Here is an 18,960-nt window from a genome sequence, read left to right on the forward strand (position 1 = left end):
GATGTGGAGTCAAGGGGTACTGAACAAGAATACTCTCTAAATATTGCTCTTTATTTCCATTAGTAATATCCACTTGTCTCTCTTTGATGATGTTAGCAGCTTGAAGTTTATTGCCTAGCTCCATCATTTCATTTCACTGTATTATAAATGGTATATTTCAATTCTATAACTCATTCTTTGTTAATTACTTGAAATAATTTTTAATGAAGATGGAAAGTTTACAATAGGTGTCTTTCTGAACCTTTATTTTTTGAGATTTATTTATTTATTCAAAAACTACAGAGACAGAGAAAGAGATGGAGATGAGAGTCATTCCACTCACAGGTTTACTCTTCAAATGGCTGCAATAGCCAGGGCTGAGCCAGGCCAAAGCCATGAGCCTGGAACTCCCTCGTTGGTGGCAGGGGCCCAAGCACTCAGGCCATCCTCTGCTGCTTTCCCAGGCACATCTGCTGGGAGCAGGATCAGAAGGGCAGTAACTCACCCTCCAATGTGGAATGCCAGTGCTCCAGGTGGTGACTCAACCTGCTGTACCACAACACTGGCCCTGAAATAATTCTATAGAAAAGAACTTTCCCCTCCTCAACTGTATGGTTACTCTTAGATACTTCCATGTAAAAAGATAGGATTAGCATTCTGTTCTTTCCCTTTACTTACCTATCCTAAAATGCACCAGTTGATTCCCTGACATCCTCCAGAGATGATCACTTGTGGTTTTTTGTGTCATTATTAATTAATGGATTTAAAAATATTTGATGTTTCTAATTCCATTGAAGTGATTATTTTTATTGATGTTCAAATTGTCTCATCTTTGGCCAGTAGAAGCTTCTTTAAGTTGGTTCCTTATCCCTTTTGACAGGGTCCTCATGGTGGCTGATAGAGCCCTAACTTTCTGATATGAAAGATTGTTCCAGGCCATGTTGTATATTTCCTGCCGGATCTGGAACTGGCTGTTTCTCCAATGAGCCCAGTTTCTTTAACTTGGTCATGGTATTTAGAGTCCACAATCTGAGCATCCAGTGGGCTTATTACTACCTGATTGGTCATTGTTCCTAGGTCTTTTCAGCAGACGGAATTAGGAAATACGAATTTTATCTCAAAAGATCTATTAATTATATCATGTTTCCAACTCAAGTTCAGGACTACAAATTTGTACCTAACCTCACTGATGTTTTATCTGTATCTGCTTTTTCCCTTGCCAAAACTCCTGGTTGTTTATGAGACAACATAATCACTCATTTGCTGTGTCCCACAATACATGTAGTAGTCTCTGAAAAAGAATACCAACATCATCACCAACAGAATGCTGAAAAAAAATTTTGTTTTTCTGTTATTTTTGTCTTTGGTATGTATATTCAGCTAGTGTTTGGGCTGGCATTTGGCACAGTGGTTAAGATGCCACATGGGATGCCCACAACCCGTATCGGAGTACATGGGTTCAAGTCTAGGTTTTGTTTCCAATTCCAGGTGATGGCTCAAATAATTGGAGCTCTGCTACCAATATAGGAGACCTGTATTTGGATTCTAGACTCCTGGCTTAAGCCCAGCCCAGCCCAGCCTAGGTTGTTGCAGGCTTTTGGGGAATGAACCAGCAGATGGGAGATACCGCCCCCTCTTCCCTTCAAATAAAAGGAAACAATTTTTAAAATAAGCTTATTTTTTAGAGTGTGATATACAAATTTCTGATAACTTATGATGCATCATTTACCTTTTTTGTATTTTGTTCTAAAACCTGAAACTAGATTACTCACATTTTTAAATGCCCATTTCTAATTTTTATTTATAAAATTAGAGAGAGAGAGAAATTGCAAATAACAAGGGTCATGGAGTTTGTTAAAGAAAAGACCTTAGAGTGTTATCGTTGTGTCCACATGATGAAATTGCCTGTTCTTTTTTCTTAAATATGACTCAGAACATTTCACAATTTCATTCATGCATTTAATAAATACCTAGCAAGTTCTATGTGGCAACTAGACAAGAAGTGTAAGGAGGGAATTTAATGTATATTGAATGTCTCCTGTGTGTCTGATATTACGAGGTGTTTTACGTACTTTACCTTACATATTTAATAAGGAACTTTTGAAGTATACATTAGTATTCTATAACCAAATTTTAGATGAAGCAAGTGGTGCTCAGGTGGTTCCTTTTGATCAAATATATTAAGTGGAGAAATCAGAATTAGCACATAAGGCATATTTTACCTCAATGTTATATATAATAAGGGACTTATGAAGGGCATAGACACAGGAAAAGTAAAGTTTAACAAAAGCTTAGGAAAGAGAGGCATTACATTGCTGGCATAACAAAAAAAAAGTTGGACTTTCACTGGATTTACAGTCAAGAATAGAATTTTGTTGGCTGGACAGTATGCATTCCATGCCAAAAGATGAGGATGAGTAAAATTCTGTAAATAAGATCATTTAATGGGTTTTTGAAATGATAAGTAGTCTGGTTTGGCCAAAGTTTAGGATAATTTAGGGAGATAGAGATAAAACTGAAAAAGTTGCCTGGGACCCCAGTTGGGGCCTAAATGCCATTGTGAGGATTTAGGACAACCAAAAATGTTTGAAGATTTTAAGCAAGAATGAGACTGGTGAGACCCAGTCCCAACCATTGGGCAGCTCCATCTCATGCAAATCCCGCTTCTTTGAGACTCAAGCTTCGTGGATCCACAGATCTCACTGTTTGCATATCTTCTAGGAATTTCTTGGTTCATTTCATTTTCTTTGATGTTTTGCCACTAGAAATTTTGCCAAATTAAACCTTCCAGTTGGAAAGATAAGAAATAGTCCCATGAATCTTTGTACTGTGATTGGCAGAGGCTGTACTAAATTCTCAGATATCAACAAACCAAGTCTGACTAATTGGACAAACCCAATCTGCTTGCTAAATCTTTAAGTCAAAAGAAGTCTTAGAGTATTTTTACATTTCATTGAATTCTTATAAGAAATCTAAAAATATGCTTATCAATTTAATTACCTTAGTAGTTATGGGATTGTGGAAACATTATGCAAAACATCACAATGGAAGAAATTCTGGCAAAATTGATTTCATATTAGGTAAAGATTTTTGCTGTTAAGATGAGTTACATCTCTATTATTACATCTCAATGTGTGCAACATACACTCTAGTTTGGGTCATTTCAATAGTTTCAGATCTTCTTTTGCTCAGTATTAAAGTTAAAAAATGACAACATAGCCTGATGTTATTTTTTAAAATTTATTTATTTATTTGAAAGTTAGAATTAGAGACACACAGAGAGAAAGATCTTCCACCAGCTGCTTCACTCTGCAAATGACTTCAAGAACTGGGGCTAGTGCCAGGCCAGGCCAGGAACCTGGAACTCCATCTGGGTCTTCCACCCAGGAAGCAGGAGCCCAAGCACTCGGGCCATCTTACGCTGCTTTTCCATGCATATTAGCAGAGAACTGGATCACCAGTGGAACAGCCGGTATCAAACCAGTGCTCATATGGGATGCAGGCATTTCAGGCTGCAGTTGTACCACAACTCCAGCCCCCAACCTGACACTCTTTTATATTCTCCTCAAGCAGATTTCTAACAGTGAACTTTTAAGTATCCATATTATCCCATTATTTATAATAAAATGTTGTATTGCTTAATTCATAGTAACTAAAGTTTATTTTCTCATGTAACATTTGATATCTTAATTATCTTTCCAGTTCAAAATGTACAAATCAAATATGGTTGAGCTCTGTTAAATCTATTACTTTTGAATCCCTTGAGACCTATGATTTGCCTAAAACAGGACTATATATGAAGTGCATCTTCAGTATTTATTTATCCCCCCTTTTTTTCTTTCTCTCTTTTCTTTCGTTATTTAATAGCTTAAGTAATTCCCTGGCATATGATACAATAGGATCTTGCATAGGAGTCAGACATGCATTCGAAATTGTTCAGCTTTTGGAGGTATAAGCCTAGGTGAGAAATGTTTGCTGAACTCATCTTTAGAAAATATACATTTTTCTCAGAAGTAGTTCATTAAATATTGCTAAAGTCATATTTACAGAATGAAGCTATTCATAGACATTGTTTCCATGTTTGCTCTATACTGCAAAGTGCACTACAGGAATAAAGCCGTTATCCAGATAGATCAGTGAAACCAGACTCACAGAAGATTGTTTTTCAAAGATTTATTTATTTATTTATTTGAAAGGCAGAGAGTTACAGAGAGGTAGAGGCAGAGAGAGAGAGAGAGAGAGGGAGAGGTCTTTCATCCACTGGTTCACTCCCCAAATGGCCACAATGGCTGGAGCTGGACAGATCTGAAGCCAGGAACTTCTTCCAGGTTTCCCACATGAGTACAGGGACCTAAGCACTTGGACCATCTTCTGCTGCTTTCCCAGACCAAAGCAGAGAGCTGGATCAGAAGTGGAGCAGCTGGGACTCAAACAGGTGCCCATATGGGAAGCTGGCACTGCAGGTAGAGGCTTTACCCACTACACCACAGCACCGGCCCTCTCACAGAAGATTTTACCTTATAATTGTATTTACTTAGCATGTCTGTTTCAGTTGTCTCCCATAAGTTCAAGTTGTCTTATTTTGTGCTAGTATAGGCCCAGTCAAAGCCCATATAAACCCACTATGTATGTTTAGGTTTGAGTTTTAGTTCATAATCTTGACTGCACTTTAAAATCACCTGTGAGGCTTTTAAAACTGTCTCAATTCTGGGACCTCACTCCCAATCACTCAGATTTAACTTGCCGGGCTGAAGGGCCACAACAGTCACACAAATCTATAAAGCACCATTTGCCAAGTAGCACCACAGCCTCCCGGACACAACTCAACAGGATTCTGTATGAACGAGTGAACGAGACCCCCTGGGCTTGTGCAGACTGGAGGCTCTGCTGCACCAGTGGGGACATCCAGCTGAGAAAATCATGGGAATTTTAGGGAATTGAATTCTCTCAGTTACAACTGATACTTGATGGCCATGTCCTAAGATGAGCTCACAATACTAAGAGCATTTCTCATCTCCTGGAGGGCAGTTTACCATAGATATTAAGATGGTCAGGCGGATGAGAAATTGGACCAGTTCCTGCCCCAACCTCAGCAGTCTATATTCTCTAAAAGTGCCTTCTCTTCCCTTTCCTCCCTAAAGTCCCTCCATGCCCATACAAGTGGGAAAATAAAGCAGAGTTATTTATAGAAACACTCTACAGCTACTCTATTGTGTGCATTATCCAGCAATAAAGCAAAAAAGGAGAAACAAACACAAAATGCCCAGAGACACCCTGCAACATTGGAGTTGTTCTAACCACTTAGTTACATTTGTGGTGGAGAGGCAGCAAATGTTGGGAAAGAGAAACAGAGCTCATCACTTTGTACCTATGTGGTTTTGATCAATTATTTAAGTTCTTGGAGCTTCACTTTCCTGATCTGTAAAATGAAGACAATAATGTTTCAGAGGTCAATTGTGAGAACTGAAAATATTTGATAAATTAATAATGTATTTGAAAGTCAATTATATGCTCTACAGTTGATACTCAATCTGTGTTTTTTGAATAATTTTATGCATTAAAAATTATCAAAGAAGGCTTGCCATGAATATCACCTCATGTGTTTATCCCAGTAGAGAGGATTACTGAGCATATACTTGGCTATTCTAAGAAACATTGTAAAAGATGCCCGAGAATTATTAGCAGTCACTGACCTCCGAGTCTTCAGAACCCTTTGTGGATATAGACATCAGAGATGAAGCTGCTGGCATTCATCTAAATACCCTGCCACTGTCCTGGTGAGTAGCCTCACCTAGGAAAGCACCCTGACTCACTTCACCACAATGAGGCCACACCTCAGAGAATGAAGGATTAGTAATATTACAGGATCTTCTATTTTAACATGCTTCTAAGGATCTTGAGTCTCTTTATAATTTTTATTCAGGAAGCATAAGTTGACTGTGGGTGACAGCAGTTGGTGGAAGGATTGTGTGAGTGAATGTATAAACATGCACAGCCAAGGACAGAGCTTGGTAACTGAGTTCTAGATTATGTATTATGGTCTGACTGTGTTCTCTATATGCAAGGAGTCCCATCGCAAGCAGCGATAGTAAACAGTACATATCAAAAGGCAGCACATAGTGTGCATCTTTTCTAACCTGGAAATAGGACAATTACTTCAGTAAGACTCTTCAGAGTAAAAATTTTATAATCAAAGCTCATATTTTTTTCCATAAGTGAAAATTTCTTTCCATGAAAAACAGGAGTGTTTTCAATATGAGTCTACTCATGAACTTCTACATTTCAAGAGCAAGAGATAAAATAGCACAAAACTGCCTTTTTCAAGCAAACATGAATAAAGGTCAACTATAGCCTTAAAATCGTTCAGAAGGTTCATACTTAACATCACTAAAATATAAGAATCAAATTGAAGGGAATATCATGGACGCAAAGGAACATATTTCATTGATTTTTTTAACATGTGGTCTTGCAATCAATTTTGTTTCAATTTCTGCTAATGTAACCTCATAAATATATGCTTTTTATGAGTTATGTATCCCATAGCAATATTATCTTTGCTTCTTTTTTTATTTCATTCATATTTCTCTCCAATGTCTTTCTTGAGAGAATCAGGAAGAGGTTTCCTATTTCTCCCAACTGTTGAATCTATTTATGAAAATCTGAACTAAACAGTTTAGCACAATTAAGCAAGGTGCCTCATTCATCAAACCTTCATTTTTCTCAGACTCCGAACCTGTCAGTTACCAGAAAGCATTTGGTAAGTGGAAACTGAGTTTCCTGTCTTTGGCATGCCACATCTGGTGACAATTACAGAGGAACATACAGTGCCATTCATAGCATGGCATGTGTCCCTGTGCCTTGGTTCAGAGGCCCTCAGGGTCATTTACAAAGTGTGTACTTTTTAACTGTCCTGGAACTAAAGAGTTTAATTTTGCCTGAGAATGTGTTTATGTGACTTGTAAAGGAGCTAGTTATTCCATTTTGCCTTCCCTTTGAGTGTGTATGTGTGTGTGTGTGTGTGTGTGAGAGAGAGAGAGAGAGAGAGAGAATATGAGCATCAAGACTTTCCTCTATTCACCTGCAAATACTTGCAAGTTGCTGTTTTATTTTTTATTTATCTTTTGTTAACAGTGTATTTCTTGGCTTCTCTCGATATTTTGTGTTTATTTGACTGTTGTTTAATTTTGAATTCATATCCTCATGTTCTTCAGTCAACACTTGAGTCAGCTTTGTCAGTATGATATATAATGTGATAATAAGGTATTGGGACCCTCTATGGAGCTATGAACTCTTTCATCAGCATAGCTTCTTAATAAGAATACAGCATTGTCGCTCCCCCTCTTCATGGAGGAATGACACTAAACCCTGCCTAGGCTTCATATCCGAGTCACGGCACCATTATGTCGCTCCCCCTCTTCATGGAGGAACGACACTAAACCCTGCCTAGGCTTCCTATCCGAGTCACGGCACCATTATGTCGCTCCCCCTCTTCGTGGAGGAACGACACAGGACCCTGCGCTGTTCTTTTATCTGCTCGGCCCTCCCCGGGTTTGCTGCTGGTTCTTCCCGGGTTGGCTACCGACCCTTCCACCTCCATGGAAGGGCAGTTCCCCCTGCCACTTTCCCCACTTCTGCGGGGGAGCGGCACACCGCTGGCCAGCTCTCTCAGGGGCTGCTCAGGTGTTCCTTCAGATAGATGTTCCTTGTGCATGTTGTCTCTCTCCTCCTTTATAGTCCTCTTCCACCAATCCCAACTCTGCTACCCACATGCTGAGTACGCTGCTCTCCTCCAATCAGGAGCAGGATCAGCTCCTGCAGGTCATCACTCAAGTTGGCGAGAGGCAGCTGCGTAGGAGTTGTTACTCCCTTCTCAGCGCCATATTGTGGGAGAGCAGATGCATAGAATAAGTCTTAATTCCAGTAACAGTCTAGTCCGAGTTGCTCCCCACACAGCATTTTCATGCCAAGCTGTACTGTTCAGGAAGTATTTATCTAATACCTGGAAAAACAAAGCTGGATCTAAGTCATCCATCCAGATATTTAATCTAACACCTGAGATATATCACAATATCCAGAATATTGACCATTTTCTCCATTTACATCCAAATGGTTAATATTGGGTATATATGACCATAGAAACTTTATTTTTTTTTTTCATTTAAAAGAGAGGTAATGCTTTTGGACATGGTGAGCATCTCTTAGTAACAGCAGGGATAATTAACTGAATTCTAGTAGAAGAACCACCTGAAGGAGTTATTGAATGACGGAAAAATGTTGAGAATGAGGATAAAGACAACAGTGGTTTCATCATGGTGGTTAATGATGTTTCTTAATCTTTAAGTACCAAGTGTGTTGTAATATTTAATTATCCTGAATATCTAAATGAGTTACCACCATATTGGAGAAAAGAGGAAGTGACCTACAAGTCCTTTAGTGTTTATTGAAGGAAGGAGAACCTTTAGGGGTTTTGAGAATTCTGCAGAAGAGAGGAAGCTATTAAATTCTAGGCTATGATGTCCTTCAAATGGGAAAAATAGGATGAGTTGTCTCTTCTCCAGCATTAAATTTCACACCGGTTTGCTATTAAACTCAAGGATATGGGAAGGAAGCAATTTTAATTGCTTGGCACTTAAAAGGCCTACTCTACTGTTCAATGAGTTAGAAATATTTGTAAAATTTGATTGCATTTAGAGCCACACAAATTTACCTGTAATAAATTTTTTTCTGGGTGCCTAACTCATGCTTTCTAGAAGTAAAAATTAAATGAGCTATAGAGAGCTCAGAGGAGAAAGTGAGGCTTCACTACGAGCTACAACATATATTGCATTATTTATTTTGTCTATTCCTCTGACCACCCATATGTGTAGGCATTGCTCTTTCTGATTTACAGATGAGGAAACAGGCTAAGACCAGCTAGGAGCAGTTATGCAAGTGGGATGAAGAGCAGGGTAGATCTGAAACCTGCTCTGTTTGGCTATAAAGCCTGTTTTTCTTCTCCGCTGTCTTTACCTCTCTGGGATCATGTTAAACAGAGCAAAGAGCGGCAGCTTCTTACACATGAAGCCTTTGCAGTCAGTGCAGCTGATTCACCAAAGACACACACTCTGCCTCACACACCAAAATTCACTGTGGGCTGAATTACCTGGATTTGTGTCTGAATTATCCCATATATCGAATAGTGCTAGATCCTCTCTCCAGTCCCTGCTTTGTAGCCAACTTAAAATGCCATGTCTCAAAGCCCACATTGTCCCAGAAGAATACTAAGAATGTTGTCTCACATTGAGCAAATAAGTTCTGCGAGTTTCATGTCAATTAAATTTGCAAAAACTAAATCAAGAATCCTTCAGATTGGCTTTTGAAGCGTGCTATATCTCTGACACGGGAAGATCCCATTTTGAAGTTTTCCTACACAAAAGTAAAGAAAACCACCTCAAGGTACCATTCAGTGTCCTTTCAGCTGATCCAAAGCAAAAGAGGAATATGCTTTCTTTTTTTTAACTTTTATTTAATGAATATAAATTTCCAAAGTACAGCTTATGGGTTACAATGGCTTTCCCCCCATAACTTCCCTCCCACCCGCAACCCTCCTCTTTCCCGCTCCCTCTCCCCTTCCATTCACATCAAGATTCATTTTCAATTATCTTTATATACAGAAGATTAATTTAGCATATATTAAGTAAAGCTTTCAACAGTTTGCACCCACACAGAAACACAAAGCATAAAATATTGTTTGAGTACTAGTTATAGCATTAAATCTCAATGTACAGCACATTTAGGACAGAGATCCTACATGAGGAGTAAGTGCATAGTGACTCCTATTGTTGACAGAATATGCTTTCTAAAGAAGATTTTTTAAATTTTCATAATTTAATAATGTAGTTCTTCTCTGAGCTGAGTTGTTGATATTCTGGGTATCTGAGGCACTAGTGGATGTCAGACAGCCCCTCCTGACCCCTGAGGCCCTTAGTATAGACAGCCCATTTATATTTTCATATACCAGTTAACAGAAGGTGTGTCTCTTGATCATCACTGTCATAGCCAGTGTCTCATTCTGTGTTATTCACACCAGTGCCACTAACTTAATCTCTCCCAAGTTGCTCCAATTTCTCTTTATCCATTAATTGCTTTTGAACAGGGATAGCCCCAAAATAAACTTGACTCCTTTGGGTTCAAGAAAGATCTGAGGGTCCTGGGTTTCAGTACTACTTGGCTCCTCTTTGGGTGTGTTGCTTTCAGCATTAAAAACCCTTGCCTCCAATGGGACATGCATGCTGGTGCAGTTTTTCGGCTCTCACTGCACACCTGTAGTGTTGACATAGATACATACTTCATTCTCGGCCACAAACCCTGGATGTGTGGATTCTTTCCCCACCAAAGGCAGGCAAGCATGGAAGGATCCTGGCTTGAAGGGTGGGATGAAGCATCCACAGGAGGGGTAGTGGAGATATCCATTAGGTAAGTTCTGAGCAGCAAACCCTAGAGTTGTAGGTGTTCGAGTGTTCTGGGGACTTCCAATTCTGTCTAATGATTATTTCTACAACTGGCTCTTCCACCACGTTTATACTATTGTTTTGCATAATCTCTTGCAACGTGTTAAATAACTATTCTGCTTGGGCACACTTAAAGAAAAAGATTCCTTGTCCAGTTCAACACCTTCGACCACTTTCAAAAGAAAAGAGATTGGACTCAAAGCCATAGCGTCACAGGCAGCGGTAGTGCCATTTGACGGAATCCCGTTTGCGAGTATATAAAGTCAGTTTTCTGTCTGTAAGTTCCATTATGCCAGAAGCTAATTCATTCTCATCATCATCCACATTAATGACCTTTCAAAGAGACCAGAATAGTGTCAGCACAGATTTCATGTAAGGAAAAGTCTTAGCCTGCTGAGCATCTTAAATTTGTTCTGATGGTTATCTGGGACAGCCTTTTTATCTGGACAGCTACAGCAGCTCCCCATGGCTTCTTGAGAAGACCATGTGAGCACTAGATCTGGCCATTAATATTCTTAGCCTCTGCTGCAGCATTAGGAGTTGAATCATACTTCGAAATACAACATTTGCTTTGTTTGCTGACTTAACCTTGTGGCGTTCTCAGAAAAGCAGACACAGTTTTGCTCTAATCTGATTGAAAAGCCACAGCTGAATCTTACTTTGTGACAAATGGGCTGCTTCATCACTGTTGCATCTGGGTGTCTACTTCTTACTGGTCATTTCATCGACCCTGTTGGTGGGAGCAGGCAGGATGCGGGGGGTGGGGGGGGACGGACTCCCACACTCCAAACCCGGGAGGAGCCCGTACTCAGACTCGATCGAGCCCCACTGGCTGTCTCTATGGAAGTTTTTAATAAACCTTGTTATTTGACAATTAGTCAGTTGTCTAGAATATGGCATTTCTTCACTATTTCTTTTTCCACTTATAGGTAATGTTTTAAGTTTTTCTTCTTGTTATTTGTGCTTCCCTCCTCTCCCCCTGATAGTAAATGAACTTGATGGCTAATGGACTGACTTCCTCAGGCTTCGACTAACAACTGCCTCATAAATATTCAACAGGATCATTCCGTGGAAAAGCTGAGGAATTAGGTGACCTGCCAACTCTTTCCATGTCTAAATCCATGATAATAGCCACAAGATGACATGGTTCAGAAGCACTGACCTTACACTGTGAAAACCAAAAAGGGAAGCAAGGCAGCCCATGGCACCTTGCTCTGGCAGGCAGCTGCCTTGCTGAGCTCACCTCCTCCAGATGCCGGTGCTGAGGTCACAGGCAACCCCCTGCCCAAGGGGCAGTCTTCCCTCAGCAAGTCATCGCCTCCCCAGTGAAGGATGGGCTCTTGCCTTTATTGTAGTTTTTTGCTGTTATAGTGATTGGCGTTATATCTTGAATAGTAAATTAAGAAATACAAAAAGAATTTTAAATTTAAAACACTTTCCTGCTAAGAATCCAATCTCCAATTGCATTAATTTTGTGAACTGAAGGTGAGTTAAATTAACCAACTTTATGCATTTCATTACTTCATTCTGATCTTCACCATCACAAATGCAGAAAGCTGTCATTAAATTTGAGAACTGACAAGAACTGGGATTTCACAATGTGAGTGCTGAAAGATTAATTTGAAAAGATCTCACTAAAAAATACAAAATGTTATTGTTAACAGGGGATATTTTATATTCATAGCTGGTACATGGTTTTTAAAACAAGGCTACTTACAGTATCTGGGTTAAAAAGAAGTCACACATTTAAAGCATTTGATCAAATTGAAATATTATCATTTGTTTTTGCTACCTACAAGCACAGTTTATAAGATAATATGGAAATTTTTTGGTTACCAAAGGATATCTGACTTCCAGTTAATAAAGATTTAACATCCAAACAGAAGTTACAGAGAAACAGAAGAAACTGGAAGGTATTTTTCCACCCTTTCTCTTCATGATATAAGTTCAAAAGAGGAGAAAGTGCTTCTTTGATAATGTTTCACACTTTGTGTTTATCCTAGAAATGTTAATGGTGGAGAAGAAATGGTAGTGATGAAACCACTGGTATTAAGTTTCATCTAAGTATAGTTCATTTTCACCAAGCTAGTTGCCAAGCTGGTTAGTAGAGGAAAAAAAATGTGTTTCATCTTTGATCAATGGAATTTTAATTGTATAAATTGCTGTATGCCTTGACTTACACATCTGTAGCACATTTTAAACATCTGTTTTCAAGATGACCATTTGGGAAAATGTTTATTGGCTTTACTTAATATGCGTTGCTAGGTTCTATATATTCCTTCAAATCCCAAATGGGACCTTCCTAAAAAGAAATTTTACACAGATTGCTTACCTTTGCTTATTATATGCTGAATAACCTAGAACGGCTTCTTACAAACCAGCATGTGTGATTTCACTATGAGTTTTCAAATGCTATTCAGCTGTTGAAGAACTGAAACTTATCAGTTTCTACAGTGAAAATGAAAATAATTGGGATTTAAGTGCTTGAGTGGCTGGCAGCTAATGGTTCTCCTATGTGTTGTATTACACAGGACACTCACTCCCCCTATGTGGCCTTTATTAATTTATGGGAGATTTTCGCATTTAAAACCTATGGCCTGACTTTCAAAAAATTCTCCTTTATGGTAATAGACTGGTTTGTAGCATTATTTTTATCAAACTTGATTAATTTTATCCACAGGTAGTGTAAAAGAACAGTTTGATTAAAATCATTACATATACCATAAGAACAGAAGTAGACTGCTTGTAGCTTAGCTATAAAACAGGAAATCCAAGCTGAGCTTGAAATAACTTTTATAGGTGACCTGCCTAGTTAAAAAAAAAAAAAGTATATTACCACTCCTAAAATGCCTAGGTAGCTATTGCTATTAAGAAAATCACATTCCTTCTATCTTTTCTTGGATGTCTTTACATCTCTCCCAAAGCCCAGACTTAGAAGCACCTCTAATGACCAGGGTACAGTCTCCCTTTCAAGCCAGACCAGACCTAAGGCCACAGATGCTGTTAACATCAGAATGGTCTGTTGGTTCCCTTTCACCCTCTTTGAGTACAAGATTCCCCTCCCTTACTCCAAAGGGCGTAAGAGCATCAGCTTTGTTATAAAAAGATCTGAAAAAGAGAATTCGAATCTCTTTAGGCTCAAGATGTTTTATTTTTGTAGTCAGTAAAGACTAAGAAGACCCCTTCTGAAAAATTTGCATGCTGACTCCTAAATGTTTGCCACCAGCATATCTCTTATGGGTATTGAACTCAACTTAGGATAAGATGGAGAGAGCTGACCCTTTCTCTCACTTTGAGTAGCCTTTTGGAAGTATGAACTTTATCCTGGACCAATAATATTCAAGCAGTATAGTTAAGCTTATTGCAAGTACAGATTCCTAAGTCTTATGCTCCATATACTGAGTCTGGGGTGGGACTTGGAACCTTCATTTTTCCTGTGGTCCCCTGGTAATTAAGATGCAAGGTGTTTGGGAACCTTTCTTTGACAAACAGGAGGGCTCTGAGTCCTTGTTTATTCACATAGAACTTTCATAACCACCCAAGAACTATGTGATCCAGGCAGTGATTTCCAAGATTTATCAATATTAGCAGATTCAGAACAAGATGTTGAGCAGTGTGGTAGGTACAAGGAGTACTGTGGAGCAGGGAGACCTGGATGAGGTCCAAAACCCTGTTGCCAATGTTCTGACAATGTTATACAATTATTACCATGACTTGGTTTTCCAGTGTGTGAGCGGAGGTAATCATCTTTGCCTCCTACCCACATAATGCCAATGCTCTGACACATATTGATCCAGATCTTTAAAATAAGCTCATTTCTACATGGTAATATAGTTATATAAGTAACAGATTTCCAGAAAACAAACACCAGTAGAAAACCCAGCAATCTCTTTGTTTTATATTCATTTCCCTCAGTTTTACATGATGGTTTGTAAAATCACTTCCTCAGAGACTTTCCTATAACTCTCTACTTTACTTTCATCCTGTCTCAATTCATTTCTGTAAAGATATTGAGATGCCAGATTAAATGTCACATTTCTAAACTACCCTCTAACGCCTGTCATTGAAAATCCTACATTTCCCACACTCAGAACCCAGGAGGTCAACCATATTTGACTTGCTGAAAATAACAACCAGCTGCTGAGCTAGCCTGGGATAATGTATGGGATAAAAAAATCAGGTTAAACCACAAAACCTTTCCCAATAATGAGTCAGTGTGTGGGTGCCTCCATGCAAGAACTCAAACAAGAGCAGAAGATGCTGAGTTGGGAAAAGCCCTCAAGTCGTTCTTTATAATCAAAATTTTTGCAAGGAAGCATCTCTGCCCTGCCTCATTAGAGACACCTCTCTCTTTTTGATCCACCTCATCTTTGAACACTGTGATGCACCTTCACATTAGAACAGTGAACAAAGGAGCCCATAGACCTTGAACCTGTACTTTGTGTATGACCAGAAGCATGTCTGTGGTTAAACAAGTGGGGTTTATTATGCAATGAGGGAGAGCATGCACCATGGGAAACCCTGAGGCATCTCAGCAAAAGGGTATTAGAAAGTTAGAGAGAACTTGGAGGGTATGGATTTTCAAAATAGAGGAGGGATTGGGGGAGGGTCCAAGGAAGCCAGGGTTTGCTCTCGATTGGGTGCTATCAGCAAGTGGTATATCTTAAGAAGTGCTGGCTTAATAAATGACATCTACAAGGAGGATAGACCAGATAAAGACTAAAGTTATAATCGATAAAGAAGCAACACCCACTCTTACCAGTCAGAAAAGAGGATGTTTGATGTTTTGTGTCTTGTACAGAGACTGTGCTTAGACAAAATTATGAAGTTGCTTGTTTTGACTCACTCCATCATTCTCCACAGTAACAGTGACCCTCTCTAATGCTGGTGTTCCTGAGATGGGTTATGTGTCCAGCAGGAGAACACGATGACCTGGTGTCTTTAATAGCACTGGAGACTTCCTGTTAATGTCAGGCCAGCTCCCATATGTCAGGGACTAAATTCTTCTTTTTAGATCACATGTCTTTATAATCTAAAATCAGTTTTGAGGCTGCTTGATTTTTCATAGTGAACATTTCAGCTTCTCCTGGTAGGTTCTGTGTTTTAAATTAGCCTTCAACTTCACCATTGTTTATTTATGATTGATTGACCTGACCTCCAGATGCAGATCCCTAGCGTTTCAGAAATTATACAATGGAATATGTAGGGATTAAAAAACATAAAAACAGTGAATAAGGTCTTCTCCTATGAAGTAACAGGTCATTATGGAAGTGAGAATGTAGTGCAAATGGAATGAAATGGTTGCCAAAGTCTATTCATTTAAGTGATAGATGGGTGGATGGATGAGAGCTAGCTATTTAACTAGATATATAAACAGAGGAATGTAAGGAGAGAGGGAGGGAGGGATGGTGGATGGGAGGGAGGAAGGGAGAGAGGAAAGAAAGAAATATCAGGTTCCTTTGAACTTCTTCCCCCTGAGAAACTGCAATTATTGTGAATAGATGTAGAACCATTAACCAACAGAGCATATGATTCCTTCCATTCAATTATGTATTTATGTTTGCATGTCTAAACATAGCTGTATACGTATTGTACCTGTATGACACATAATACTGAAATTATGGACTGCTAAAATTTTGTTAAAGTACAGCTAAAGTATCAGGAGTTTCATTGCTTCATAAATATTAGAGGGAGGAATATGTGGGATAAAAACTCCATAGAAAACTGTGTGCAACATTTATGTTTTGTATTTATTTATTTGAATGGCAGAGATACAGAGAGAGGGAGAAGCAGAGAGAGATGTCTTGTATCCACTGGCTCAATCCCCAAATGGCCACAATGGCCAGGGCCAGACCAGGCTAAAGTCAGGGACCAGGAGCTTCCTCTGGGTCTCCCACATCAGTGCAGGGCCCAAGAACTCAGGCCATCTCCTACCGCTTTCCCAGGCACATCAGCAGGAAGCTGAATCGGAAGTAGTACAGCCAGGACATGAACTAGTGCCAATATGGTATGCCAGCACTGCAGGCCATGGCTTAACCCACTGTGCCATAGCGCCAGCCCCTCAACATTTATTAACTCCCATTTAAATCTGTCAGGAATCTGTTGTCAGTTGTAGTAATCTTCATAATCATAAGGTTTAAAGGCTATGAAATGTCCATTTTCATATAAACATAGGGTGGAGTCAGAGTTTGTCAATAGGTGTTTCTGCAGAACCACTCAATAGAGAGGGATATACTGAGGTCTAGGAGAGGACCCAGTTGTTACGCATGAATGCCATAGCTAACTTTGAAGCTGAACTCACAGTTGATGCTTACTAACTAGATAGGGAAAACACTTGCTTTCTATATTCTTTGTAAAGATTAGGCCTACTGAGAGGTTAAACCATCATTCAAAATCTGAAATCTTTGAGAAAACTCATGTGCTTGCTATTTTCTTGTCTTTTACTTTAGACTGAAAGGTTTGTCATAGCCAGTACTCTGAATCTGTGTCATGAGTGGGGCCGTACTTGAGGCACTAAAGTCCACGGAATGTTACTTACTGTAGGAGCCCCTTATAGATTGAGGTATCACAAAATAGGGAATGCCCTTTGTAAGTCTTGTCTTGATTTTTTAAAATGATTTCTTTATTTATTTGAAAGACAGAGTTACACAGAGAGAGGGAGAGAGAGAGACACCTTATATCTACTCTTCACATCCTAAATGGCCATAACAGCATGCACTCAGCCAGGCCAAAGCCAGGAACCTGGAACACCATCTGGATCTCCCACATGGGTACAGTGGCCCAAGATCTTGGGCCGTTTTATACAGCTTTCCTAGGTGCATTAGCTAGGATCTGTATTGTAAGTGGTGCATCCAGGACTTAAACTCTTACCCATACGAGATGTCAGTGTTACAGGTGGTGGCTTAACCAGCCGCACCACAATGCCAGTCCCAGGTCTTGTCCTGTTAAGGGTATGGGAAAACCTCCTTGATTCTTCTTTTCTCTTCCTCTCTTTTCTTTTTTCTATTTTCATAATGAGCATGCCAAGAACAAATGTCTTCTCTGATAGCTCTTATACAATGCTTCTATGCTTGACTCTCCAAAGACTAAGAATTGAACACATAATTCTCCATTCATTTCTCAAGTGTCAAGAAAGAATTGAGTTTAAAGGCTCCAATTCCCTTGCAGGTTACACTGTCTATCTAGATAAATTAGTATTCAACACAGCTTTAGGAAAATCTCCGATGATTTGCAAGTTTGCAAATTGTTCAGACTCATAATGAAATCTCAGGCTGAGGAAATCACTAAACAGCTCATGGCGTGAGCGTTCCACCCAGAGGTCTGGACATCTTGGATCAATGCACTCATCTACCTCATCTGCCTCTACCATCCCAGACAGCCAAGGGCTGTCTGAGAAAGTCACATACACAGTAGCTTGGTAGCTTGGGGCCACTGCAAATTCATGACCTGAAACCTCAGCTGGCCTCAATGAAGCTTCATAATCCTGCTCTGTCTTCAGTCAGTGCCTCTCCCAAACTGTCACACTTAGGTTATTCTCCTACCTTCCATTTTGCCCTCTGCTCAGCAAAAGGCAGTCCTTCCCCACCTATCCCCAGGGCCTTTCGAGTGCCAGGATGTGTGTCCCTTCTCTTCTAAGGCTATAGTTTTGATCCTGTTTTCCTCTATGCCCTCAAGCACCTGACACTGGTAATTACATCAAACTTGATATTTCAATTCTCTCTTCACTAAAGTTTTCCCTCAAGAATATAAAAATCTCAAGTCTTTTTCTTTAAGGAATATAAACACCTTCATTTAACTTCATGATCTTCAGCTCACTCTTTTCCTTGCTGCCACACATTTTCTCCTCTCACTCATCCCCCTGCATACTACAGTGTCAATTCCACCTGGATTGCTTTTCAATGGATTTAAAAAGTCCTCCTTTTTGACAAATAAAATGAGCCCATCCCAGTCTTTTCCTTCCTTTTTTTTTCAGAAACATGGGTGCCACTGACCACTACCCACCTCCTGAAACTTCACTCCCTTGGTTCTGAACACTGCTCTTCCCTGGTATTGTATCTCCCTCTGCTCATGACTTTGTAGCTTCCATTTTTTGCACCAGTCCCTCCCTTAAGTGTTACTGCATGCTGGAGTATCATCCTTGGACTATTTATTCAAGTCAGTGTTTCCATAAAACAACCCTGTATATAGATTTCCAATCTGTATCTCCAGGTATTAGAAAATCCATTTGGATGTCCTATAGTTACTTAAAGTTAACACATCTCCAGCTGAACTTCTCTCTCAACCTTATTCCAACCCATCTCTGAGAATAGCAAACTATTGTCCTGGTCACTCAAACTTGAAAGCTTGGCATTGATTTAGCTCTTACCTTCTCATTAATGCTTCCTCATTCAATAATATTCTAAGATTTGTCCATCTTTTCCTCTATTCCTTGTGCTACTCTCTTTGTGAGGCACTCATAATTTCTCATTATTGCAGCCTTCCTAGTTATCTT

General features: G+C 39.5%; 1 protein-coding gene and 1 pseudogene across 1 annotated transcript in view; one reads left to right on the top strand and one right to left on the bottom strand.

Annotated features, from left to right (window-relative positions):
- Positions 1-18,960, top strand: part of CPQ (carboxypeptidase Q) — a gene marked incomplete at its 5' end in the record, with an annotated part of 478,153 nt that overhangs the window by 397,390 nt on the left and 61,803 nt on the right.
- Positions 9,781-10,784, bottom strand: LOC100338728 (fibroblast growth factor receptor substrate 2 pseudogene; annotated as a pseudogene).

The sequence above is a fragment of the Oryctolagus cuniculus genome, chromosome 6, assembly GCF_964237555.1.
Source record: "Oryctolagus cuniculus chromosome 6, mOryCun1.1, whole genome shotgun sequence".
In the NCBI taxonomy this organism is placed as follows: domain Eukaryota; kingdom Metazoa; phylum Chordata; class Mammalia; order Lagomorpha; family Leporidae; genus Oryctolagus; species Oryctolagus cuniculus.